This window comes from Pan paniscus, chromosome 8, assembly GCF_029289425.2.
Source record: "Pan paniscus chromosome 8, NHGRI_mPanPan1-v2.0_pri, whole genome shotgun sequence".
NCBI lineage: Eukaryota > Metazoa > Chordata > Mammalia > Primates > Hominidae > Pan > Pan paniscus.
In genome coordinates this window covers 75,817,153-75,843,571 of record NC_073257.2, presented here as the reverse complement: position 1 = coordinate 75,843,571, position 26,419 = coordinate 75,817,153, and the positions used below count along the sequence as shown (strand labels likewise).

Sequence of the window (26,419 nt, the reverse complement as noted above, 5' to 3'; positions counted from 1 at the left end):
AATAAACAATGATCTATTCTAGATGACCAGTTATTAGGCTGGAGCAAAAGTACTTGCAGTATATAACTATAATATAAACTTCAGCTACATATTAAAATAATGGGAGAGAAGGGCATTTTAAAAATATTGATGTCCAGTCCCCACTCCTGAGATTCTGATAAAATTGGTTTATTGCTCCAAGACCATTTTTTTGTTTGTCTGTTTTGAGACAGAGTCTTGCTCTGTCGCCCAGGCTGGAGTACAGTGGAACAATCTCAGCTCACTGCAGCCTCCGCCTCCTGGGTTCAAGCAATTCTCCCACCTCAGCCTCCCAAGTAGCTGGGATTACAGGCACACGCCACCAAGCCCATTTAATTTTTGTATTTTTAGTAGAGATGGGCTTTCACCATGTTAGCCAGGCTGGTCTCAAGCTCCTGGCCTCAAGTGATCCACCAGCCTCAGCCTCCCAAAGTGCTGGGATTACAGGCATAAGCCACCGTGCCTGGCCAAAGACCGTATTTTTTCAAAATTACCCCCACTCACCCCCACCATCCCCATCCAGGTGTTTCTAACGTGCAGTCGAATTAAAAATTCCCGTCTTAGTCTGTTTGGGTTACTATTATAAAGTACTGTAAACGGAGTGGCTTATAAACAATAGAAATTTATTTCTCATAGTCTAGAGGCTGGGAAGACTTAGATGAATGAGCTGGTAGATTCTGTGCCTGGGGAGGGCCTGCTTGGTTCATAGATGGCCATCTTTTGCTGAGTCCTCACATGGTGGAAGGAGCAAGGGAGCTCTGTGGGGTGTCTTATAAAGGCACAAATCCCATTCATGAGGGCCCTGCTCTCATGTCCCAATTTCCTCCCAAGGCCCCACCTCCTAATGCCATCACCTTGGGGGTTAAATTTTGGATGGACACAAAAATTCAGGCCATAGCACTGTTTATCTAGATTAGTTCTTTTTTATGATAATTTATTCTAAATCACTATTCTCTGGCTTTCATAATTTAGAAAATAAAAATTACAAAGCAATCACAAAATAGCACTGATACAGTGATTACAACAAATTTTAAAAATATATGTGTAGAGACAAGGTACAGATGAACCACTAGATAACTTTTTAATTTTTCTGTAAAGTTGTTTATAAGAGCCTTGGAATAAAATAATAAAATTTTTATATGGATACCTAATTGAGAATAGAAGTTAAGTAATTTCCAGGTTTCCCCTCATTCATGATAGGTGCTGGTTAGAACTCATGTTTCCAGATTCTTGTCTTAACATTCTTTTAAATATTACCTTGATTTTATTTTATTTTTAATGTAAAGGTAACTCTTCAAAAATAATTTAAAAAGCCACCACCAATTATTATAAACTTTAATAAACATTAGAGGCAGTTTATAGTATATTTGTCAAGACCATGGACTCTGGAATTAGATAAATTACCATATAAGCCTGACTTAAACATTTACTACCCATGGGACCTTAACTTCTCTGAACCTCAACTTCTTCATCAGGAAAATAAGGATATTATAATATGTATTAGTCCATTCTCAAACTGCTATGAAGAAATACCAGAGAATAGGTTATTTATTTATTTATTTATTTATTTATTTTTGAGATGGAGTCTTGCTCTGTCGCCCAGACTGGAGTACAGTGGCGTGACCTTGGCCCACTGCAACCTCCACCTCCCTGGTTCAAGCAATTCCCCTGCCTCAGCCTCCCAAGTATCTGGCATTACAGGCACACGCCATCATGCCTGGCTAATTCTGTATTTTTAGTAGAGACGGGGTTTCACCATGTTAGCCAGACTGGTCTCGAACTCCTGACCTCAGGCAATCCGCCCACCTCAGCCTCCCCAAGTGCTGGGATTACAGGCGTGAGCCACTGTGCCTGGCCTGAGACTGGGTAATTTATAAAGGAAAGAGGTTTCATTGACTCACAGTTCCGCATGGCTTGGGAGGCCTCCAGAAACTTACAATCAGGGCAGAAGGGGAAGCAAACACATCCTTCTTCACATGGTGGCAGGAGAGAGAAGTGCAGAGCAAAGCGGGGAAAAACCACTTATAAAACCATTCAGATCTCATGAGAACTCACTCACTATCATGAGAACAGCATGGGGGAACCACTTCCATAATTTATTTACCTCCCATGAAGTCTCACCCATGACACACGGGGATTATGGGAACTACAATTCAAGATGAGATTTGGGTGGGCGCACAGCCAAACCATATCATAATATAAGACCATCAGGTAGAAAAAGGGATGAAAGCAATTTCTCTCCTGCTCACATGGCATTGTTTCCAACCCTAAGAAGTAAAGAAAAGGAAGGTGAAGCCAGACTTCTCTGTTAAATGTGTTAATAAACAAACAATAAAATTATTTAACACGGCCCATTCACTACATTAGTTCTTCTATATACATTTCAATGGCTGGCGTGCTATGGTACGAAAAGAGACTATACTGAATTATTTAGAGCAATGCCTAGCAAAGACTATGCACTCAGCAATATCTTATTGGTTGTAATTATCATGCATTACTTAGTGTTTCTCAACGAAGAAGATGGGAATTTTTGTCTTTTGGGTTAAGAAAATTGTGTTTGCATCCTAAAGAATTTATATTACCTAAAATAGTCTTCCATAAAGTCCAAACCACTTCATAAGTATATAGTTAGTAATATTATCAATCAGTTAGGCAGTTGGCATATATGTTTGCAAAATTGCAAAGGAAGAAGACAACATCCTTATTCCTGTAAAACCTATAACTTAGTGAAGCAGGGGAAGGAAAACAAGCTCTGCCAGCCAAGTTCAGCTTCAGGCTGATCAGCTTATTGAGTTGATGTCATATTGGGCGCTAACCTCCCCTATGTTATTCATTCAATTCCTCAGACACGAGCTAGGGGAGCATTGAGGGAATTAGGAAAAACAGCATCTGCAGGTTTGACACATCAGATCCATTTATACTGTATTTCTGGTGAAGGGGGATCAATTCTACCAAGAAAAGAGACATATTGATGTCCTTACCTGTCAAATAAGCTGACTTTCTGCCAAATGGATGTGATCATAAGCCAAGGGTGAGCCTCCCAATCAGGAAACCAGTAAAGGACAAGATGACCCCAAATTCACTTTATGGGTCTTGTGTTTGATTAATAACACTGTTAGAGATTTAAAAAAGAAAAAAGATTGTAATAAGATGATGTCATCTACTTAAGAGGAAAAAGCTACACTGCAGCATACCTGTAAGTAATTACAGTTGACAAAACAGATATTCCAGCCCTAAAAAAGAAAATGTATCATCTTCATTCTTTTCCTCAATTACCTTTAGCAATCAAAGTTTGAAGCCATTCTATGTTATTTCTGTGAAAAATTCCTGTAAATTGTAATTGTCCATAACGTCACATGAGGCAAGTAAAACTTTCAAGTAAAAAAAATGACTTTACTATATTAATTAATTCATTCAACAAATATTTATTTTAAGGCTACTGAGTGCTAGGCACTATGCTATGGAAGATAAGGCAGGGTCTCTGCCCTCACAGACATACAACCCAGTAGGAAAAAAGAGACAGTAAACAAGTTAAGAAAAAACAAACAAACAAAACCCAAGAAAATCACCGAGATGATTAATGAAGTACCAGGAAGGAATTAAACATACAACTTTGAGAGAGAATAATAGGCCACCTGCTTTAGATGGGATGAGGGGGCTCCAGGAATTGGTGTAGGGGCGGATCACAAAAGTCCTTGCTAAAATTATTTATCCTAATGGCAGAAATCAGAGATGTTCCAGCAGAAGAGGCCACATTCTGGGGTGTGTGTGTGTGTGTGTGTGTAGTTGATTTTATGTTTAAGGAAAATTGAGGTTTCCTACAATATGTGAAAAAATACCTGAGAGATTGAAATTGACTCAGGTGTAAATAAGATTTTCCTTCTTGCTTGATTTAATTGTTAACTATTTGTGGAATCTAAAAGTTAGGCAGATGCTGGACTAGTGAAGGGAAACTAAAGATGTAGCACTGAGGCTGCCAATAGAATAATCTAGGAAAAAGACATTAAGTATCTTAAGACTTTTTCTAGACTGGCCTGGAAACTTAGGTCTAAACTGAGGTGACTTCTTGAGAATCTGGCCCCTTGTTGAGAAGACACTCCACAGCTGTAAGCCTCATAAAGCCACTTACTTCTTCCAGGATCTTTCATTATTGGCATGGAAGGATATAGAGTCACAGAAAAATGTAATATTGGGTTTAGAAAGAAACCTAGAACAGTGTTTTTAAAACACAAAACCACCCTGAGATTTTGTTAGAAATGTAGATTTTGATTCAGGTGGAACCAGAAATTCTGTACTTCTAACAAGCTCCCAGGTGAAACCTTATAATACTCTGAGGAGTAAAACAGGACATTGTGTTCAGGCTCTTCTTTGCCTTATCCCTACCATCATCCAAACCTCTGTCTTCCAGACTAAGCTCCATGAATTTGTATCCCCTTGTAAATCACACCACGGAATGCCCCATTGTATCAACTATATATTGAGGATATAGTTGGTGCTCAATACACTTCTGATGAATAGGTCAATGAATAGGTGAGTAGATGAATGAACATCCCTAACAAATATCTGTCTGCCTCTGACAAAAACCTCCTGACCTCAGGATTATCAACCAAGGAAGTATTTTTTGGACAGCTCTGACCATCAGAAATTTACACTGAGCCAGCATCTATCTGTGATTCAAATCATCAGTCCTAGATCTGCCGTCTGGGGAAACAGATGGCAGTATTCTTTTTTTTTTTTTTTTTTTTTTTTTGAGACAGGATCTTGCTCTGTCACCCAGGCTGGAGTTCAGTGGCACAAACACGGCTCACTGCAGCCTCAACCTCTTGGGCTCAAGCAACTCTCGTGCCTCAGCCCCCAAAGTAGCTGAGACTACAGGCATGCCCACAATGCCTGGCTCATTTTTAAAAATTTTTGTAGGCCAGGTGCAGTGGCTTACACCTGTAATCCCAGCACTTTGGGAGGCCAAGGCAGGTGGATCACCTGAGGTCAGGAGTTCAAGACCAGCCTGACCAACATGGAGAAACCCCATCTCTACTAAAAATACAAAATTAGCCAGGCGTGGTGGCAGGCGTCTGTAGTCCCAGCTACTCGGGAGGCTGAGGCAGGAGAATGGCGTGAACCTGGGAGGCGGAGCTTGCAGTGAGCCGAGATCGTGCCACTGCACTCCAGCCTGGGCGACAGAGCAAGACTCCGTTTCAAAAAATAAATAAATAAATAAAAATAAATAATTTGTAGAGACAGGGTCTCACTGTGTTGCCCAGGCTGGAGCAGCCTTCATTATTGACACAATCAGGGCCGGGAGTTGCTCAATTACCAAAAATAATTCACTTAAAGTAAAGGGTCATGTTTTAAAATGGCATATACATCCAACATTTTATCTTAAATCAATGCAGCAATCTGTGTAGATGTGTTCATCCAACATTTTATCTTTAACTTAAATCAATTCACCAATCTGTATAGATGCAAGGTTGGGAACATGAGTTCTTTGGTAAATTTTATCAGTTTATATTGTCTGTCAGCATAAACCACACCTCTAATAACATATCACACACACGTGAACTGTTGCTGGAATGGGAAAAAGGTGCACCAGTGGGAAGAAATAAAAACTGGTTTGGGCCAGTCTGTGAGCAAAGGCACTGTGTTGTATAAAGCAGAGCAAAAGCTACAGAGAGCAAGAAGACCTGGAAGTGTGGCCACAGAGCCACTTTACTTACATTAAGTCAAGTTCATTACCTGCATTAGTTGATGAAAGTACTCACATTGTTTTCAGACTGTCTTACCCATATCATAAAATAAATAAATAAATAAAAATAATCCCGGCCAGGCGTGGTGGCTCACGCCTGTAATCCCAGCACTTTGGGAGGCCAAGGCAGGCGGATCACGATGTCAACAGATCAAGACCATCCTGGCCAACATGGTGAAACCCTGTCTCTACTAAAAATACAAAAATTATCCGGGCTTGGTGGCGTGCACCTGTAGTCCCAGCTACTCAGGAGGCTGAGGCAGGAGAATTGCTTGAACTCGGGAGGCGGAGGTTGCCGTGAGCCGAGATCACACCACTGCAGTCCAGCCTAGTGACAGAGTGAGATTCCGTCTAAAAAAAACAAAAAACAAAAAACAAACAAACAAAAAACAAACAAAAAAAACAGGCCAATATAAAGTATATGGTTGCTGGCTTTCCTGTCATTTAATAAGACACTCTAAGATTTATCAATTCACAGAATGCTCGGACTCCTTTGATTTTCATTTTGAGAATACTTTTCATCTTTGTCCAATAAATTATCATTTAGTATATACATTTCATATATTCTTTAATAAATTAATCTGTCCTAAAAAGTCACTTTTCCATGATCCATGATTTTTAGATCGTTTCCCCTCTGTAATTCTATTCCAAAGAGTTCCTCTATTAATGCTCAATTTAAAATGTAAAGGCAAAAAGGATATTTTCAAGTATATATTTATTCTTAAAATGTAGTAAAATATTTTATTTAACAGGTAGCACCTATCCCAAAACACACATCCTTTCACAAAGGTTTTAAAAATGTTTTATGTTTGTGCATTCACAGGGTGCACTCACATTCATTATCTCTCTTAAGTCTCAAAGCAACTATGGGAGGTCAGTGGTGTCTTTTCCATTTTGAAGACAAAAGGAAACTCAGAGATAGTCAGGGACTTGTAGTATATATAGGTTACCCAGTGGGAAAGTGGCGGAACTAGGGCTAGAAGAAACCTAGCCCTTTGATTCTTTGGTCCTTCCTTTAAATCTCACAATAGTTTCATTTACGGTCAAGAACAGTAAATGGGGTTTCTACCATTTTACCCCATGGCTCTGTGATGCCCAAACCTATTTAAACAATATTATTATTTGAGTTAAAGATGCCCTTCGTCCTTCCAAGAGTGTGTTAAAGGCTCCAAGATTAAAGTGAAATCAAATTAATTGGAAGGTCTCTTTTTTCATATTTACTTATTTATTAATTAATTAACTAATTTTTTGAGACAGAGTCTCGCTATGGTGGCCAAGTTGGTCTTGAACTCCTGGCCTCAAGCAATCCTCCCACCTCAGCCTCCCAAAGTGCTAAGATTACAGGTGTGAGCCACTGTGTCCAGCCTAGGTTTCTTTTTAAAATTTTGTTAGTTTGTTTTGGGATTTCATAACATATCTGGAAGTAGTTCTAGACAACATCACAGAGTGTTTTGAAACTGGCATAGCTGGGTGCAGTGGCTCATGCCTGTAATCCCAACACTTTGGGAGGGTGGGGCAGGAGTATTGGTGAATGTGAAGGTACACCTATGGGGGTGTATCTTATCAAACGATCTGAGTGCGTGCTGAGAGGTCTACATGCTCAATATATGTGACCCTTCAGCCCCAAATTCTAACTCTAATCTCTATCTTCAGTTTGATGGCTAATAGGTATCCTAAATATGTTGTGTCTAAAACATAACTCTAATATCCCCCTCTCTAATACTCAAAGTCTGTTCCTTTCACTTTTTTTTTTTTTTTTGAGATGGAGTTTCACTCTTAGTTGCCCAGACTGGAGTGCAATGGCGCGACCTCAGCTCATGGCAACCTCTGCCCCCTAGGTTCAAGCAATTCTCCTGCCTCAGCCTCCCAGGAAGCTGGGATTACAGGCAAGCGCCACCAGGCCCGGCTAATTTTGTGTTTTTAATAGAGACAGGGTTTCTCCATGTTGGTCAGGCTGGTCCCAAACTCCCGACCTCAGGTGATCTGCCCGCCTCGGCCCCCCAAAGTGCTGGAATTACAGGCATGAGCCACCACACCCGGCCTCCTCTCCACTCGCTACTCACCTAGCAGCTTAGGCATATAGCCTAAAGAATGTCCTTGATTCCTTCTTTTCCTCAACCCCTAGATCTAATTCATCAAAACTTTTTTTTTTTTTTTTTTTTGAGACAGAGTCTTGCTCTGTCACCCAGGCTGGAGTGCAGTGGCATGATCTCAGCTCACTGCAACCTCCTCCTCCCTGGTTCAAGCGATTCTCCTCCCTCAGCCTCCTGAGTAGCTGGGAATACAGATGTGCACCACCATGCCCCGCTAATTTTTTTTTTTTTTTTGTAGAGATGGGGATTCACCATATTGGCCAGGGCTGGTCTCGAACTCCTGACCTTGTGATCCACCCTCCTCAGCCTCCCAAAATGCTGGGACTACAGGCGCGTGGCACCACACCTGGCTCATTTTTTGTATTTTTAGTAGAGATGGGGTTTCACTGTGTTAGCCAGGATGATCTTGATCTCCTGATCTTGTGATCTGCCCACCTCAACCTCCCAAAGTGCCAGGATTACAGGCATGAGCCACCACGCCCAGCCTTCATCAGAACATTTTATCCATTCTACTCCAAACTCTATCCCAAGTTCTTCCACTCTTCTCCATCTCTACCACCATTATCACCACCATTACCACCGCCATGCTAATCTAGGCCACTATAATCTCTACCTGAATGATGCAAAAGTCTGCTAACTGGGGTCCTCATTTAGAAATGAACTACCCCTGGATAGCCGGGTGTGGTGGCTCAAGCCTGTAATCCCAGCACTTTGGGAGGCCGAATCACCTGAGGTCGGGAGTTCGAGACCAGCCTGACCAGCATGGAGAAACCCTGTCTCTACTAAAAATACAAAATTAGCCGGGCATGGTGGCACATGCCTGTAATCCCAGCTACTCTGGAGGCTGAGGCAGGAAAATCGCTTGAACCCAGGAGGCAGAGGTTGCAGTGAGCCGAGATCGTGCCATTACACTCCAGCCTGGGCAACAAGAGCAAAACTCTGTCTCAAAAAAGAAAGAAAGAAAGAAGAAAGGAAGGAAGGAAGGAAGGAAAGAAATGAACTGCCCCTGGATATATCTACCCAGAGGAAAATAAGTCATTATATGAAAAAGATACTTGCACATGCATGTTTATAGAAGGACAATTCGCAATTGTAAAAATCTGGAACCAACCCAAATGCCCATCAATAAATGAGTGGACAAAGAAACTGTGGTATATATACACAATAGAATACTATTCAGCCATAAAAAGGAATGAATTAATGGCATTCGCAGCAACCTGGATGGAATTGGAGACTACTAACCTAAGTGAAGTAACTCAGGAATGGAAAACCAAACATCATATGTTCTCACTCATAGGAGGGAGCTAAGCTATGAAGATGCAAAGGCATAAGAATAACACAACAGACTTTGGGGACTCAGGGAGAAAGGGTGAGAAGGGAGTGAGGGATAAAAGACTACAAATCGGGTTCAGCGTATACTGTTCAGGTGATAGGTGCACCAAAATCTTGCAAATCACCACTAAATAACTTACTAATGGAACCAATTACCACCTGTTCCCCAAAAACCTATGGAAAAAAAAATTTTTTTTTTTAATTAACTACCCTTGGAGTTCTCTTCATTCAATTTTCCATTCAACAGGCAGTTCAGTATCCCAGGAAGCCAGCAGACAGTACCATGTCACTGAACAACTGAGGTGTGGGTATTGGAGAGAATTCACCTCCTTCCCAGTTTGAACCAAAGAACCCTAAAGAGAATGCCACCAACGTCTACATCATCTTTTTACTTGTACTGTCATGTGGACTTGTAAATGGGCATCTAGATATATTGTGTTTAGTTGTGATCACTTGTAATGCAAATCTGTGATCTTGAAAAATTGAAGTATATTTAATTATAGTTTACATATTACATATTCATAATAATTTTTATTGCCCTACAGTTAGCAGTGTATATAGTGAGAAGACATATGTGGATACATTTTGCAGGGCATCAACCTTTTAAACAAGTCAAACCTCAATTCCCTAGGTGATAGAAACCATTGGTGGGGTGAGGGCTAAGGATGGAATCAATCTGTAGTATGCATGACAAATAAAGAAGCCACATAAAAATAATAATAAATGTACATCTTTAGTCAAACATAAATGGTGTATTCTTTTTTTAAAAGACTAAGGGTCTTATCAGTTTATGCTTATTACTTTGAGAGGTGTAGGACCAGGTCATCTTGACCATGAAGAAAGTTGTATGAGTCATGAAAAGTTCACCAAGTATGTCCATGTTACAGAGGAAATGACATGTATACTAAGTGAGAGAGGAACCTAAATGTTTCTGGCAAAATATAATTTTCTCAGGCCTTTCTTATTTCAATCTTTATTGGGCATTCCAAAAAAGTTACTGATGGTTGAATCTGGAAAGATTATGCATACAATTTGATATTACATTTTTCTTACAAATAGGAATATGAGGAATATTCTTTATAAACAGAAAAGATCTGAAGCTAGGACATGCTCTTTTGACTATATTAATAATGAAACTTCTCTGACGTGGAATAAATTTAAACCAAATTCACACTAAATGATTTATAGGATTGCTTTTACATTTTTCCCTCTGAATTTTGAATTTCCCACCTTGAGTGTCAAGAAAGGTCATTACAGTTGTTACTAAAGATGATCCAAATCAGAGAATGCTTCAGAGTTGCTGAATATGCTTTCCCCCTGCCCTCCCCACCCGCCGTTTGTAGGCTTCTGTATTTATCCACTGACCTGGATAAAAAAATTTCACTGTAGTTTTTAAATAGTCCTTTAGGGCCAGATGTGGTATCTGATGTCTGTAATCCCAGCACTTTGGGAAGTTGAGGTGGGAGGAAGAGCACTTGAGCCCAGGAGTTTGACATCAGCCTGGGCAACAAAGCGAGACCCTGTCTCTACAAAAAATAAAAAAAAAAAATTAGCCGGGCTAAGTGACATGCATCTGTATTCCCAGCTACTCAGGAGGCTGAGGTGTGAGGATTACTTGAGCCCAGGAGTTCGAGGCTGCAGTGAGCTATGATTGCACCATTGCACTCTGGCCCAGGTGACAGAGTGACACTTTGTCTAAGAAACCAAAAAAGATACACTCATAGCATGATGACTCTGGCAGAGTTGAGATATGAAGTAAGAGGGAAGAGTTTCTCCCACGAGTGCATGGGACACGGTATTTCCTATTTCTGGCTGCGCCTACTTGCCTTTAAATCACAGAACCATTTGGGAACATGGCTCAGAATTCTGAGGGTTGATCTGCCTGGTTTCAGAGGATGAAGGAGGCACCCAGATGGACCATTCAGCCCTCTCTCCGTGCTATGTAAATGTCCTCGGAGGGTTTGGATTTTCCATGTTGAGTCTCTCTTAGCTTCATGACATTTCTCCTCCTTCGGGGGAAGGCAGGGAGTGCTGTCAGATCTCTCTCACTGTACATACTTGATTCATGAACACTGAAATGAGTAAAATTCACACATCAGCCTACTCCTCCTCCTTCAAGTTAGTCCCTAATGATCCTCACCTCCTTGTATTTATCTCTTTGTGTAGTCTCCTCCTTCAATGAATCAGGGCTGAGAACTGCTCTGAGCTACCAATAGAGTTACCAATGGGTAGCTTCTAAGGCTAGCCCATAAGGGCATTGCAGCTTCCATCTTATCTTGGATTGCTCACCCTGGGTGAAGCCAGTTGCTGTACTCTGGGGACACTCAAGCAGCCCTGGAGAATTCATGTGGAAAGGAACAGAGATCTCCCACCAACAGCCAGCACCATCCTAACAGCCAAGTGAGTGAGCCCCCTTGACTGTGGTTCCTCCAGCCTCAGTCAAGCATTCAAAAGGCTTCAGCTGACATCTGACTACAACCTCGCAAGAGACCCCCAACTACAACACCCATCCAAACTGCTCCATACTCCTGACCCAGAGAAACTGTGAAAGAGAATTACTATTGTTTTAAGTTTGGGGTGATTTGTCATGCAACAAAGATGACTAATTCATCCTTTGAAAAGATAGTGGCAGTGGTGGTGGTGTTATGAACAACAAATTGACTAGAGCTTTCTATTTTGTGATGTTAAAAGCATGGAATATAAATTTACTCATGAGTTTTCCAGAAGAGAAACATCCAAACAACCAATCTGTAGATTCTCTTAAAACCCAAACTCTGTGCTAAGGACTCAATACAGCAGAAGTTGTGATGTTGGTAGAAAAAGAAAGCAAATACTTAAACTTTGTTAAATTATGATGTTTTAGGAACTCAGACTGCATGACAAAGGAAAGGACAAAAGTATTTTGGACCTTTTGTTTTTATGTCACAAACAGTTCCAAAGTTCAGAGGAAGGAACTTCCATGTTTCCTTTACACCAAAGCAGACTGAGCTGTGTTATTTTATTTATCTGAGAATAGGAAGTTACGTGATTATGAATTCTGAGTATCAGTCAGAATTATTCACAGCAAAAGCCTCTTAGGCTCTAACTGCTAATCCAAACTTTTCAGAAAGCAAGTTTTGTGTTCCCCACAAACCCCATGGAAACTTGTTCACCTTTCATAGGAAATTGAATTTAATAAAATCATTTATTAAGTCGAAAACATTTTCTGTGCAAGCACCCCCAAAACTTAAAATGTGACACTGTAGTGTACAAGCCTGACACTGCTGTTGTTAACAGTTGGAAGTCCTTCTTACTCCGTATCTAAATGGCAAAATACTGACCATCCTGTACCATTTTAATAAGTTTCAAGTTTATGTTGCATCTATTATCTCATTTGAGTCTTTTTTTTTTTTTTTTTTTTTTTTTTTTTCTGCGACAGAGTCTTGCTCTGTCACCCAGGCTGGAGTGCAGTGCTACAATCTCAGCTCATTGCAAGCTCCGTCCCTCTAGGTTCAAGCAATTCTCTGCCTCAGCCTCAGGAGTAGCTGGGATTACAGGCGCCTGCCACCATGCCTGGCTAATTTTTTGTATTTTTAGTAGAGGCGGGGTTTCACCATCTTCACCAGGCTGGTCTTGAACTCCTGACGTCGTGATTCCACCCGCCTTGGCCTCCCAAAGTGCTGGGATTACAGGCGTGAGCCACCGCACCTGGCCATCTCATTTGAGTCTTAAAATCCCTCTGTAGGTGGGTGGCTCATCCCATTTTAACTGATAAGAAAACTGAGGCACAGAGGTTATTAGCAGCCTCATTTCCTTGAACAATTTACCAAGTTACTTTATTTCTTTGAATAGTAAGTGGGTTGGACTGTTTTCTGAGGTCTCTTCCAGTCCTAAAATTTCTTTAATCCAAGCGATTTAGGCAACATCAACTCAGTGTGTGAGATACAAAAAGCACAGACGTGCAATTGGCAGATATGGATCTTACCTCCACCACTGGCTGGCCTTGAATACCTGCAGAAATCATTTAAGCTTTTTGAATCTCAGTAGCCTTGTCTTTAAAAGAAAGTTATTAAGCTACACCTGATCAAATTATTTGGAAGGCCAAATGACATAAAATACATACATCAGGTATTTGATCTGGAACCTTGATCTAATTAGTTAATCTCCCTGAGCCCCGGGTCCCCGGGCATAAAATGCAATGACAGGCAGGAAGTTAACTTCACTTTTGGTAATGTACAGTGGATTCTGTGTTGTGTCCCCTGGGTCCCCCTTCAGGACTGCGACACTCATTCTCCAGCTACCTGGGGTTTTCAGCTAAGGGTTCTTGGCTTAATCCCCCTAGAGAATTACTTGCAGTTGAAGGCCAATGTCATAGGCCCTTCCCAGTAAGAGGCCCATATCCAGTGTAGGGCTATGAAGGGCAGGCCCTCTTGCCTCAATCTGGGGAAAATATGAAAACTATCTCAGTCCAGAGCTCCTTCTGAGATGGGCTATCTCAGTCCAGAGCTCCTTCTGAGCCCTTTGATATAACAGTCCTACCACTCCCTCTGCCCAGTCTTGTTTCTTTCCCTCCCTCATAGACACTGTTCCTGAGAACGCTCGCTCCCAGGAACTTCTAGTGTGCAAATTTCCATCATCTCAGCGTCTGTTTTCTGGAAACTCAACCATCATGTTGTAACATGATGATAGGGAGATAACAGACAAGTAAGTGCTGTAACGTTATCAGCAACATTAGATACTGTTTATCATAGCATAATGAAAACTATCTAAAAAATCCAGAACAATGTGTTTTTTATTCCTCCCATAAATTGTGCTTCTCTGCCACCATTCTACCATTATGGCCCCAGGGAAGAGAAAGGGCAAATGCCACCTTGCACAGAAGTAGGAGACAATGTAGGAACAGCCTTCTAGTTAAAAAAGGAGTGTAGGGAAATTTTCAGTTTAGGGAGAGAATAGGAGAGATAAGACGATAGATTAGAGAAAGGAGTTCAGATGCTGGTGTCTACACCTTACCCCTCTTGGTGGTAGAAATCCATGTGGGGAAATGATAGAAATCCAGATAGGCTGGGCATGGTGGCTCACGCCTGTAATCCCAGCACCTTGGGAGGCCGAGGCGGGCAGATCACCTGAGGTCGGGAGTTCGAGACCAGCCTGACCAACACGGAGAAACCCTGTCTCTACTAAAAATAATAAAAAAAAAAAATTAGCTGGGCGTGGTGGCACATGCCTGTAATCCCAGCTACTGAGGAGGCTGAGGCAGGAGAATTGCTTGAACCCAGGAGGCGGAGGTTGCAGTGAGCAAAGATTGCCCCATTGCACTCCAGCCTGGGCAACAAGAGTGAAACTCTGACAAAAAAAAAAGGAAGGAAGGAAGGAGGGAGGGAGGGAGGGAGGGAAGGAAGGAAGGAAGGAAGGGAGGAATCCAGATAGGTTCGGGCAAGACTGAGAACCTTGGGGTTAGTGGCTGGATTCTCTGGAAGTAGGCAGACTCAAAAAGTTGTAAGAGAAGAGACACTCCATTAGCGCAGTACGGTTAGAAGCAATGGCCAAGCATTAGCAGAAAGGAGTCCAGATACACAAGCCCAGTGCTCCATACCTTGTGTGCGACTGGTGTTTAACAGGCAATGCAGAAACTAAAGCATGCCTTCCCTTTATTCCAGCCAGGGGGAGGACAGGAAACTGAGGATAGGGCAGAAGCTTGGGTTAGGAAGAAGAGGAAAGAACTTTGCAAGGCTCCAAAGCACTAAAGCCTGCTGAAAATATGACAAGTTGACTTCAGAGAGAAATCTTGATGAAAGAATGCCAGCCTGAGAGAGGGTTTGAAGACTGCATGGTAATCAGGGAGGTAGAAAAAAAATCACTGCATGCCACAGTGCAGAAATGTTTTCATCTTAAAAATAATTATTAAAAAACATAGAGTTATAAACAAATATAAAGTGACTTATGTTTTGGTTTGTGGTCTGTTTATATGTTCCAGAGATGTTTACTTCATATCTTAATCACTTTAACAGCCTTAATGCTTTGGCCTTGATAAAGTTTAGTATATAATATATTCCTCATTTATAGCTCTGATAGCTTTAATTTTCTGAAAACTATCAAATTTTGCCATCTGTTATATTTCATGGGAAGTTTAGTGAAACCCTTCATTAGTATTCTAGTAGTTATGGCTTGTTGACATTTCCATCATAAGTTCTAATTTTGAATTATTTATGTATAACTGAGGTTTTACTTTACATTGGGCTGAAAGTTAAAAGAATTTCAGATAGCCCTTGTGAATGCTGACCTGGATTCATTACATACAGCAGAACCATATTTTATAAGAACATGGGAAAAATTTGTAATCTGCTTTTATAATGAAAAGAACTTAGTATTTTAAGTATGAAGTTTAGCTGGTAATTAATATGAATCAGATTATTTTGCTTTAAAAAATAAACTCTGGGGCTGGGCACAGTGGCTCACACTTGTAATCCCAGCACTTTGGGAGGCCAAGATGGTGGATCACTTGAGGTCAGGAGTTCAAGACCAGCTTGGGCAACATGGTGAAACCCAGTCTCTACAAAAATTAGCCAGGTGTGCCAGGTTCCGTGGCTCACGCCTGTAATTCCAGCACTTTGGGAGGCTGAGGTGGGTGGATCAACTGAGGTTGGGAGTTCGAGACCAGCCTGACCAACATGGAGAAACCCTTCCTCTACCAAAAATACAAATTTAGCTGAGTGTGGTGGCACATGCCTGTAATCTCAGCTACTCGGGAGGCTGAGGCAGGAGAATCACTTGAATCTGGGAGGTGGAGGTTGCAGTGAGCCAAGATCATGCCATTGCGCTCCAGCCTGGGCAACAAGAACGAAACTCCGTCTCAAAAAAAAAACCAAAAAACAAAAATTAGCCAGGTGTGGTGGTGCACACCTGGAGTCCCAGCCACTTGGGACACTAAGGTGGGAGAATCACTTGAGCATGGGAGATTGAGGCTTCAGTGAGCTGAGATCACACCACTGCACTCTAGCCTGTATGACTGAGTGAAACCCTGTTTCAAAAAAAAAATATATATATATGTGTGTATATACACACACATATACGTATATACATGTATATGTATATGTGTGAATATATATAAACTTCTGAAAACAGATTTAAAAAATAACTATGTGCAATTTGAATATAATTGGAATTTTAGTATTTTCATTAAGAATGTTATGCTTTGCTTTCTATGATTATCTTTAATTGAAGGCCTAAGAGAATAATATAATGTATAAAATAAAACATGACCAACAGCAAATTTTTTTCTAATTGTATTAATATTAACAAAATAACGAGTGCTTATCTAATGAACCTTAAGTGGTTCTGTAATAAATCACAAGAGATGTCTTTGATTTATAAATGTGTTAATATTTTCTCAAGGGTTTCCAGTTATTAAAAAGTTAATGTCCCAATATCAGAATCGTAACTGTCTTTTTTGTATGACGTCATTTGTACCCTAAAAGTTTTTTTTTTTTTTTTTGAGACGGAGTCTCACTCTCGCCCAGTCTGGAGTGCAGTGGCGCGATCTCGGCTCACCGCAAACTCCGCCTCCCGGGTTCACACCATTCTCCTGCCTCAGCCTCCCGAGTAGCTGGAACTACAGGCGCCCACCACCACGCCCAGCTAATTTTTTTTGTATTTTTAGTAGAGACGGGGTTTCACTGTGTTAGCCAGGATGGTCTCGATCTCCTGACCTCGTGATCCGCCCGCCTCAGCCTCCCAAAAGTGCTGGGAATACAGGCGTGAGCCACCGCGCCTGGCTCTAAAAGTTTTATATTCAAAATAATTCTTAGAAAAGTTAGGATAGTGTTGATTCTGTTCCTCTAATAGAAACTTGATGTGTTTTCATGATATTAATATAGATTTACTCTAATTTCATTATGACTATACAAGCATTCATTATTTAGTAGCTTAATTTTTTTGTTTAAATATGCTGTTGTCGTTTTAATAGGTCTTGGTGATTTTAAATATCAGCTTCTGCTATTGTTTTCAAATTCTAGTCTTGACCGTGTGATTTTTTTTTTTAAACACAGTATTTTTATCAACTACCATGGAAAGTTCATATTTCATAGGCTGACTGGGAGAAAACAGTAATTTGTGATGCTAATACATCAATTTACTTATAATAGAGTAAAAATATTATATTGGTATTTATAGAATCACAAAATAAACAATTTTTGTTAAGCTCAATTAATATAGGGCAAATTTTGTCTAGTTTTAGGCTATGATGTAGCAAACAGTTTATTATAACTTTAAATTTTCTCTTCCAATATAACAAAGCAAACGTTAACAGTTGCAATTACGATTTTTAGATTGTTATCTAAGTTTATTTATTATTAGGTAATTGTATGTAAAACAAAGCAGTAAAATATATTGGGAAAGGGTTATGTTTATAGAGGGCTTCTTAATGTGTTATATTTCTGAAATGTAAACATACCTTTTTTCATGCTTAAGTAGAAAAGAAATAAAATTAAAAAATAAAAAAATTATTGTAAAGTGCATTTATCAAATTGAACCATTTGGGTGGTCTTGACACACTTTTGGTTGAGTATTAACTTCAGTGTAGTAACTGTTAAAGTACAATTTTTATTTAAGATATGCCTCTGAGATTTCAAAAACATGTACATATGTTCATAGAAAAAATATGGCCAGGATATATTCCAAAATGTTAATAGAAGTTTTTTCCTCAAGGAAAGTGATTTTTATTTCCTTTTTCATATTTTCTGTATTTTCCAAATTTCCTATAGTAAGTATATTACTTTTGAATAATAAACCAATAGGCTGGGTGCAGTGGCTCACGCCTATAATCCCAGCACTATGGGAGGCTGAGGTGGGAGGATCACCTGAGGTCAGGAGTTCAAGACCAGCCTGGCCAACATGGCGAAACCCCATCTCCACTAAAAATACAAAAATTAGCCGGGTGTGGTGGTGTGTGCCTGTAATACCGGCTACTTGGGAGGTTGAGGCACAAGAATCACTTGAACCCAGGAGGCAGAGGTTGCAGTGAGCTGAAATTGTGCCACTGCACTCCAGCCTGGGTGACACAGCAAGACTCTGTATCAAAAATAAAAATAAAAAGAAACCAATAAATGCTAACAAAGAACTTGAGAGGAATGACCATCTGATTCAATTGGTAAAAATTCTCTTTAATAAGAGGACTGGAAAGCAGGCAAGGAGAGATCTTAGAGTGTATTCTGGAGTTTAAGGAGAGCTAGTGAAAGATTTGAGTCTGGCAAAGATCACCGTAGGTGCAGTGTAAAGAATGGATTAGAAGGGAGTAAGTGAGAGGTACAAAGTCCTCTTAGTAGGCGTTCGCAAGAATCTGAAGGAAAAAACTCTGAGGTCTTCGTTTATATTGAGAAACAAACCTTGTGTACTTTCTGAGATCTCCGGAGTGCCTGTTGCTTTACTTTTGAAGTTGGAACAAGTACCACACCTTGAGCTTGGGATCTGCCTTCCTGAGAGCCGCCAAGCGGCCAGATGACACAATCCAATTCAGGGGTGTTTATCTCTCCATGGGGTAAACCTTCACCAATGGCAAATGGATCCAGGAGAGAGACAGGAAGACACACTCGCTCTTTTTTCTCATGTGGAATAGTCCAAGATGGAGTTCTTCCTTGTTAACCCTTCCAGGGACATCCCATGCCTGCTGAGTGACCTGTTGTATGACTGCACAACAGTAAACAGTATAACAGTGCATCTCACTGTGTCCCATCTTCCCCTCCTCTTCCCCCTCCTTAGCAGACTGCTTTGTGCCCTGCTTTCTACAGTAGCTGGGCTTACACCACTTTTACCAACATAGTGGCACCAGGAGCGAGTGAAGAGGAGAACAAAACTTCAAGAGATATTTGGAAGGTAGTATTGGCACCAGTTTGGTGGCTGACCTAATGTGGGGAGTGAATGAGGGGGGTATATTTAAGACGACGCCTAGGTTTCTTTTTCTTTCTTTTCTTCTCTCTTTTTTCTTTTTTTTGAGACGGAGTCACTCTGTTGCCCAGGCTGGAGTACAGTGGCACGATCTTGGCTCACTGCAGCCTCTGCCTCCCAGGTTTAAGCAATTCTCCTGCCTCAGCCTCCCGAGTAGCTAGGATTACAGGTATGCACCACCACACCCAGCTAATTTTTGTAATTTTACTAGAGACAGGGTTTCACCATGTTGGCCAGGCTGGTCTCGAACTCCTGACCTCAGGTGATCCTCCCACCTCGGCCTCCCAAAGTGCTGGGATTACAGGCGTGAGCTACTGCGCCTGGCCCAACTCCTAGGTTTCTAACTTGGACAACTAAGTGGCTAGTACTAGCACAATTCCTAGCACATATTAAGCCCTCAGGGAATATTTACTGGATGAATAAATGCATGACTTATGGGACCATAACTAAGGTAAAGACTGCAGAAGGTGTTTATTATTGAATCATATGTAGAATAACCTCAAGGAGGTTTCACAAACACTAGTTGGAGGTGTTTGCAGTCCTTTCTAAAGAGGCATTCATACAGTTATATATGAACGAGTCAAGGCCCTAGAAAGAGAAGTGAAAAGCTGAGCCTAGAAGGGTGCTGACAGCCTGTCCACAGTTCAAACAGGTTTCATTCTTGTTAAACCCGAATATGGACCTAATCTGTTCCAAATAAGCTGAGTTTAAACTATTTCAATGGTCCATGATTCACAAAGCATCCGGGCCCAGTTCACATAGTGCTAAATCTAGAACCTCTCATTTCTGAGCTATTTTCATTTTACGAAAACCACAGAAAAACAGAGCTAAAAAGCCTTCCAAAGGTTATCTGGCCCACTCCCCTAGTTCAGGAATGATTTGGTACACAGGTTTAGCAAGATCACTGGTATTTATTTTTCTGTAGAGCTGACTGACACTCAACTACCAAATAACAATATTATGTTATGGAAATGCCAGCCAAGAAAAGCCTACAGAATTAAAAAGGAAGAAACATCTTTTTTTCAACTATAATTGGGTGGTGACCCCTGAAGGTACAGTTTTTTGCAAAGTTAGGGATATTTTGGCTTAAATGGAATTTATGGCTAAGCAAAAATGCTAGACTAGCAATGGTTATAAAATAATTATTGTACTTGGTGCTAAAACTAAAATTACTGGTCTAAAAGCATAATGAAAATTCCAATGCCAGTCACTTCAGAGTAGCATCTTTTTTTTTTTAGATGGAGTCGCGCTCTATCGCCCAGGCTGGAGTGCAGTGGCGCGATCTTGGCTCACTGCAAGCTCTGCCTCCTGGGTTCACGCCATTCTCCTGAGTAGCTGGGACTACAGGCGCCCGCCACCACACCTGGCTAATTTTTTTGTAGTTTTAGTAGAGACGGGGTTTCATCATTTTAGCCAGGATGGTCTCAATCTCCTGACCTCGTGATCCACCCACCTCGGCCTCCCAAAGTGCTGGGCAGAGTAGTATCTTATAAGTACTCAAGTTATAAAGTCCCCAAGAAAGGGGAGAACCAAGTACAGCCAAATAGGTTTGCTTTAAAAATACTCAGACACGGCTTACTATGTTCTAGGCACTGTTCTAAGATATTTATATTATTAATTTAATCCTTACAACAATCCTATAGAGGTAGTACTATTATTAGCCTCATTTCATGGATGAAGAAACTGAGGCATTGAAAGGGTAAGTAACTTCCCCAAGGTCAGACACTAACGTGGTGAATCCAGGACTCAAACTCATTACGGAACTTCTCTGCATGTAAGGGCCATGCTGTTCAAATTGTCAGCATCTTTAAACACCCAGCATGGCACATTGATCATACTGTGAATAGCACAGGGGAACTAAAAGATAAAGTAGATTCACATCTCCCATCTCATACTTGTTCTAGTGCATACATTTACTGAGCGAAATAGTAAACACACTTCCTCACACTATTTAAATTGTTCTCATTCTTTCTCTGTCACTGAGTGACCGTAGTTTGATTTGCATATTTATTGGGTGCCTTTTCTATGACAGGTACAGTTTTGGACTGGAAGTTCCTTGTTGAACAAGATTGACCAAGTCCCTACACTCATAGAACATGCATTCTAGAGGTAAAGCAAACAATAATCAAGTAAACAGGTAAACAGGATATTTGATAAGAGATGTGAAGGTGAATAAAGTAGGGCAATTGGTTAGGGAACGGCTACGGCTACGGTGCTTCATTTATATTAGTGGTGGTGATGAGGGAAGTCCTCTCTGAGGCAACATTTGAGCAGAGACCTGAGTGAGGTAAGAGAGAAAGCCATGTGACGGTCTGGGGGTTGAAAACAGAGGAAACAGCAAATGCAAGACCCTAAAGCAGTAGTCCGCTTCATATTTCTGAGGAACAGTGAGAAGGCCAGTTCCTGGAGAGGAATGAACAGGGAAGAAAGTGATAGAGGATGAGGTGAGAAGATTAGGCAAGAGTCCAGTCATATAGGTTGTGGTGAGGGAGTGTGGATTTTATCCAAGTGTGAAAAGAAACTACTAAAGGATTGCACATTTCATTTGTATTTTTTAAAAAAACCGCTTTGGCTGCTGTGTGGAGAATGAAATATACGGTGAAGGAGTGGAAGCAGGGAAAATACTTAAGAGGTGATTGCAGCAGGTTGGGCAAGAAATGATGGTGGTTTGGACTAGTTGCTAGTGCAGGAGGTAGTAAGAAGGGATGGGGTTTGGGATACATCCATATCCATAAATTAGAGCTGAGAGGGATGGCTGCTTTTGCCTTTGCTGGTGCAGTGAGAGCAGCTTCAGGAATCCGATGGCTCTTGAATATTTTGGCATCTTCAGCCTACAGAAACTGTGTCAAGAATGCCTCTCTTATTTCTGCATTGTCCACTGGACGTTTTAGTCATATTTAGACACCAGTTGTTTCCTCCACTCCCAGACTTAACCACATCTGAGAGAAACCTGACATGTGGGCATACTTCAGCGATCCTTAATAGAGTGTCCCCCTTGCTTCCGAGTGTCCTGAAGCTGCCAGTCAGATCTCTAACATACTTCAGTACATGAAAAGACAAGAGAAAGACTGTGAAAGCTGTCATCTACAGGTTTCTTTGACTTCATTGTGGCCTTTGGGTGAGGTGAAAGGCTGGTTAAAAGAAAAAATTATGGAAAAAGGAAACTGCAAGAAAAAAGCGATTGAGGGAATTTGTATTCTGCAATAAAACCCAGAGTAAACTCTTAAGATAAAATGGTGACGTCATTCTGGGAGAGGTAAAACTGGTATGTCCATGATCCTTATCAGAAGTATCATGATTGAACAAACCTGAAAGTATAGATCAGAAGTTTCACTTGTTTCTCAGTTATTGAATATGTATCTTTGTGTACATGCTATCTTTGCAAAAATGGAGAAGACGATGTAAATTGTACCAATGAATATGTAAACATACAGTGACAATATTAAACTTACAAAAGTTTTAAAAAAAATTAGACCTAAGAGGAAGGGCTGATCCACTGGATGTGGAGTGTGAGGGAGATAATTTAGGGAGATGAGGGAGCTGTGTTATTATTTGGGAAATATTTCTCAGGGAAGATGATGAGAAAAAAATTGCATAGGAGGCATCTGAAGGTAAAATGGGACTAGAGCCCTGACCACAAAGGCCACAGCTCTATCTTGAGGAACTTTCTGAGAACATGACAGGAGACCCACAAGAGGGCACACTTCTCTCTTCCAGCCAAAATCATGGACACCTTCCATTCCAGTCCCTTCTGCTGCTGAAAAGTCATCCTTCAGACCACGATCATAGACAAAAGAAGAAAATTCTACCTGTTTTGTAGGTATTAGGAAGACTCACAGGGTGATCTGTGTGTATACAGAATCTATACTATAGATAAGCTAGAAATAAATACACAGGTACCTCTTATTTTTAAAATATATATACCAATGTATATATTAATATATCCACTATATATATTGAAATATGTTGGCCGGGCACCGTGGCTCACACCTGTAATCCCAGCACTTTAGGAGGCTGAGGCGGGCGGATCACAAGGTCAGGAGTTCGAGACAAGCCTGGCCAACATGGTGAAATCTCGTCTCTACTAAAAATACAAAATTTAGCTGGGCGTGGTGGCACACGCCTGCAGTCCCAGCTACTCGGGAGGCTGAGGCAGGAAAATTGCTTGAACTCGGGGGGTGGAGGTTGCAGTGAGCCGAGATCATGCCATTGCTCTCCAGCCTGGGTGACAGAGTGAGACTTTATCTCAAAAAAAAAAAAAAAAAAAAAAAAAAGGAAAGAAATACGACTGGGCGCGGTGGCTCATGTCTGTAATCCCAGCACTTTGTGAGGCTGAGGCAGGCGGATCACAAGGTCAAGAGATCGAGACCATCCTGGCCAACATAGTGAAACCCCATTTCTACTTAAAACAAAACAAAACAAAACAAAACAAAACAAAAAAACAAAAAACAAAAAACTAGCTGGGCATGGTGGCATGCGCCTTGTAGTCCCAGCTACTTAGGAGGCCAAGGCAGGAGAATCACTTGAACCTGGGAAGCAGAGGTTGCAGTGAGCCAAGATCATGCCACTGCACTCCAGTCTGGTGACAGGGCGCGACTCTGTCTCAAAAAAAAAAAAAGAAAGAAATACGTTAATATATACCTGGTTATAGACACTTTACCTTGCTTTATAATTCAGTACTGGTCTGAGTTCCTTAGCCTCTCTTCACTCCATGGTTTTTTTTTCTCTTTCTCCTTTTTTTTTTTTTTTTTTTATTAAGAGACAGGGTCTCACTATGTTGCCCACGCTAGTCTCAAACTCCTGGGCTCAAGCGATCCTCCTGCCTCAGCCTCCCAAAGTCTGGGATTTCAGGTGTGAGCCACCACACTTGGCCATGATATTTTGTCAAGCCCAAAGCCTCTCAAAGTCCTTCCCCTCCTGGTCAGGGCTCTGGAATACACAGAAAATACCTGGACACAGCTACCTTTGAAACCAAAGAGTTTGAGTGCAGGAAGGAAGAACTAGTCCAACCCTTCTTTAACTTTAAAGCAAAGGAAGCTGAGCCTGAAAAATTTAAAAGACTCCTATAGTTTCAGCAGCTCCCCTCTATACGCAATAGCCCTGACCTTTTCAGAATTGCACTTTCTGTGCATCTAATATATTTTTGAGTTCCCAAATTTTCACTTAATACAGAGGTTGCCTTGATCAGATTCTTCTAAAATTCCAAAGGAAGAAGGGGCTACACAGAAAAAGGAAGAGGATGTTTTCAACATACATCTGTTAATACCTTATCATCACCCTAGTGAAATTTTCTGAAAGAACGAACAATCTTCTTTGGGAAGCGGTTATAATGGGAAACCCAGAAGTCAAATCCATGTTTTAAAAGGCTTTCACAGTATGACGAAAGACTAGGTATGCATCATTATCATTTCATCCAATTTCCTCTAGTTAGACTGAAAGCCCTGCCAGGGCAAGGACTGGAGATGTGCCTAGAGTGTTATGGGTTTTATTCATTCAACAAATGTATTAAAACTCATACTCCTTTTAAAAAAGGATCTCTGGAGGCTACCCAGTTACCATTGCCCACACCTTTCATTTTGGTGGTAAACAGTCTACTCACATTGATAATAACAATTATGTTCTTCCTATGCATCAAACTTTGTGTTAAGCACTTGATTTGCAATATCATTAATCCTTAACCCTTACACCACCCGTATGCTACTCTAAAATGTACAGTTACATTTTAGAAATGATGAAGCTTGCCAGGCATGGTGGCTCACGCCTGTAATCTCAACACTTTGGGAGGCTGAGCTGGGAGGAATGCTTGAGGCTAGGAATTTCAGGCGAGCCTGGGCAACATAGTGAGTCCCCTATCTCTAAAAAACAAAAATAAAAAATTAACCAGGTGTGGTGGCATGCGATTGTAACCCTTGCTGGTTGGGAGGCTGAGGCCAGAGGATAGTCTGAGCCCAGGGGTTTGAGGCTGCAACGAGCTAGGATCGTGCCATTGTACTTTAGCCTGCGCAACACAGTGAGACCCTGCCTCTAAGCAGCACCGGGGCAAAAGACATTATGCAATTTGCCACAATTCACAGAAATAAGCAATGGAAGAGCTCATATTTGAAAACTTACCGCAGGCATTTAGTATCCTGTTTTGTTTTGATTCTCAGTGAAGCCTGGCAGTCTTTGGGAGAGGAAACCCCAAGGCTTGTTCAGAGTTTCAGCTGGTGAATAAGGTGGGACCCATTCATGCACTTCGCCCCCACCGGGAGATGTGCCATAAATTGAAGACTGTGAATAGTCACTGGTTTTGTAAAAGACTATGCGTCAACTGGGACCATCCGATGAAAAAGGACCAACATCATTTAACATAATTTTCTTGTTGGTTATGATTTTTTCTCTAAGGATATTTCCCCCCTCTGTTTTTCTAAATTGTCACAAAACATTTGCGCAACGACCTGGGGTGTTATGACACCCTTAGATGAAAATCTGAGGACAGCTTGGATGAAGGGTAACTTTTAAGTAACAACATAGTCCGCCCTCGCCTTGGTTAAACAAATCGAATGGAAACGATTTGTTCAAGATGGGAGCATCAAATAGACGCAAGCTCTTCGAAACAGCCCTGATTCCCTGGCAAACGCTGTAGATTAGCAAAACGTCAAAACCCCTGCGTGCAAACAAACGTCTGAGGGGCGCACCCGCCTTGAGCAAGCTTCTCCCGGCAGCTCGGGCTTTGGAGAACGTCTGGAGGACACTGGTAGCTCCTCCCTCTCCGGTTAAGGACTTGGTAGGGGGAAGAGGGCAGAGGATCGAGGATCTCCGGGTCGGGTCATCTGGGTTGACGCGTCCTGACACCCAGGACGGTGCAGGGGAGCTCCGGGGCGAGTCGCTTCGCGCCAGGAAACGCCTGCGTCTCAGCGCAGGAACAGAGGCGAGAAGCAGAGGGGAGCCCCGCCCTCGGTCCAGTTCTGGAGCAGTGCGCCCCTCCCCCGCCCCGGAAACGTCCCCGCCGCCCCTCCCTCCACCACCACCACCCGGGGACCTAGGTTGTAAAATCCCACGCAGTGGGGCGGGCACGGTGACGGGGGTGGGGCGGGTGGCGTAAGGCGCCACCGCCCACTGGCACGGCACCAGCGCCCTCCAGCACCCAACCGCCGCCTCCCTCTCCCCGGCGCGGCTCCAGCCTCCCCCCGCCAGCCCAGCCCCCCAGCGTGGCTCCAGCCTCACTGCACCCACCCACCCTGCACCGCAACCTCCCAGCACCCTAACTGCCCGGCCGGCCCAGCTCGGCTCTGGAGGGCGTCCCTCGCATCTGGACTCCCGCTGCCCGAGG

General features: G+C 41.8%; 1 long non-coding RNA gene and 1 pseudogene across 1 annotated transcript; one reads left to right on the top strand and one right to left on the bottom strand.

The window, feature by feature from the left end:
- Positions 1 to 1,403: 1,403 nt before the first annotated feature.
- Positions 1,404 to 26,064, bottom strand: LOC117974614 (uncharacterized). The gene is made up of 3 exons (XR_004664686.3): positions 25,219 to 26,064; positions 3,000 to 3,130; positions 1,404 to 2,285 (listed from the first exon to the last, which is right to left on the bottom strand). It is a non-coding gene; the product is annotated as an uncharacterized LOC117974614 (long non-coding RNA).
- LOC103783612 (large ribosomal subunit protein bL35m-like) lies at positions 21,859 to 22,367 on the top strand (annotated as a pseudogene).
- Positions 26,065 to 26,419: the final 355 nt, after the last annotated feature.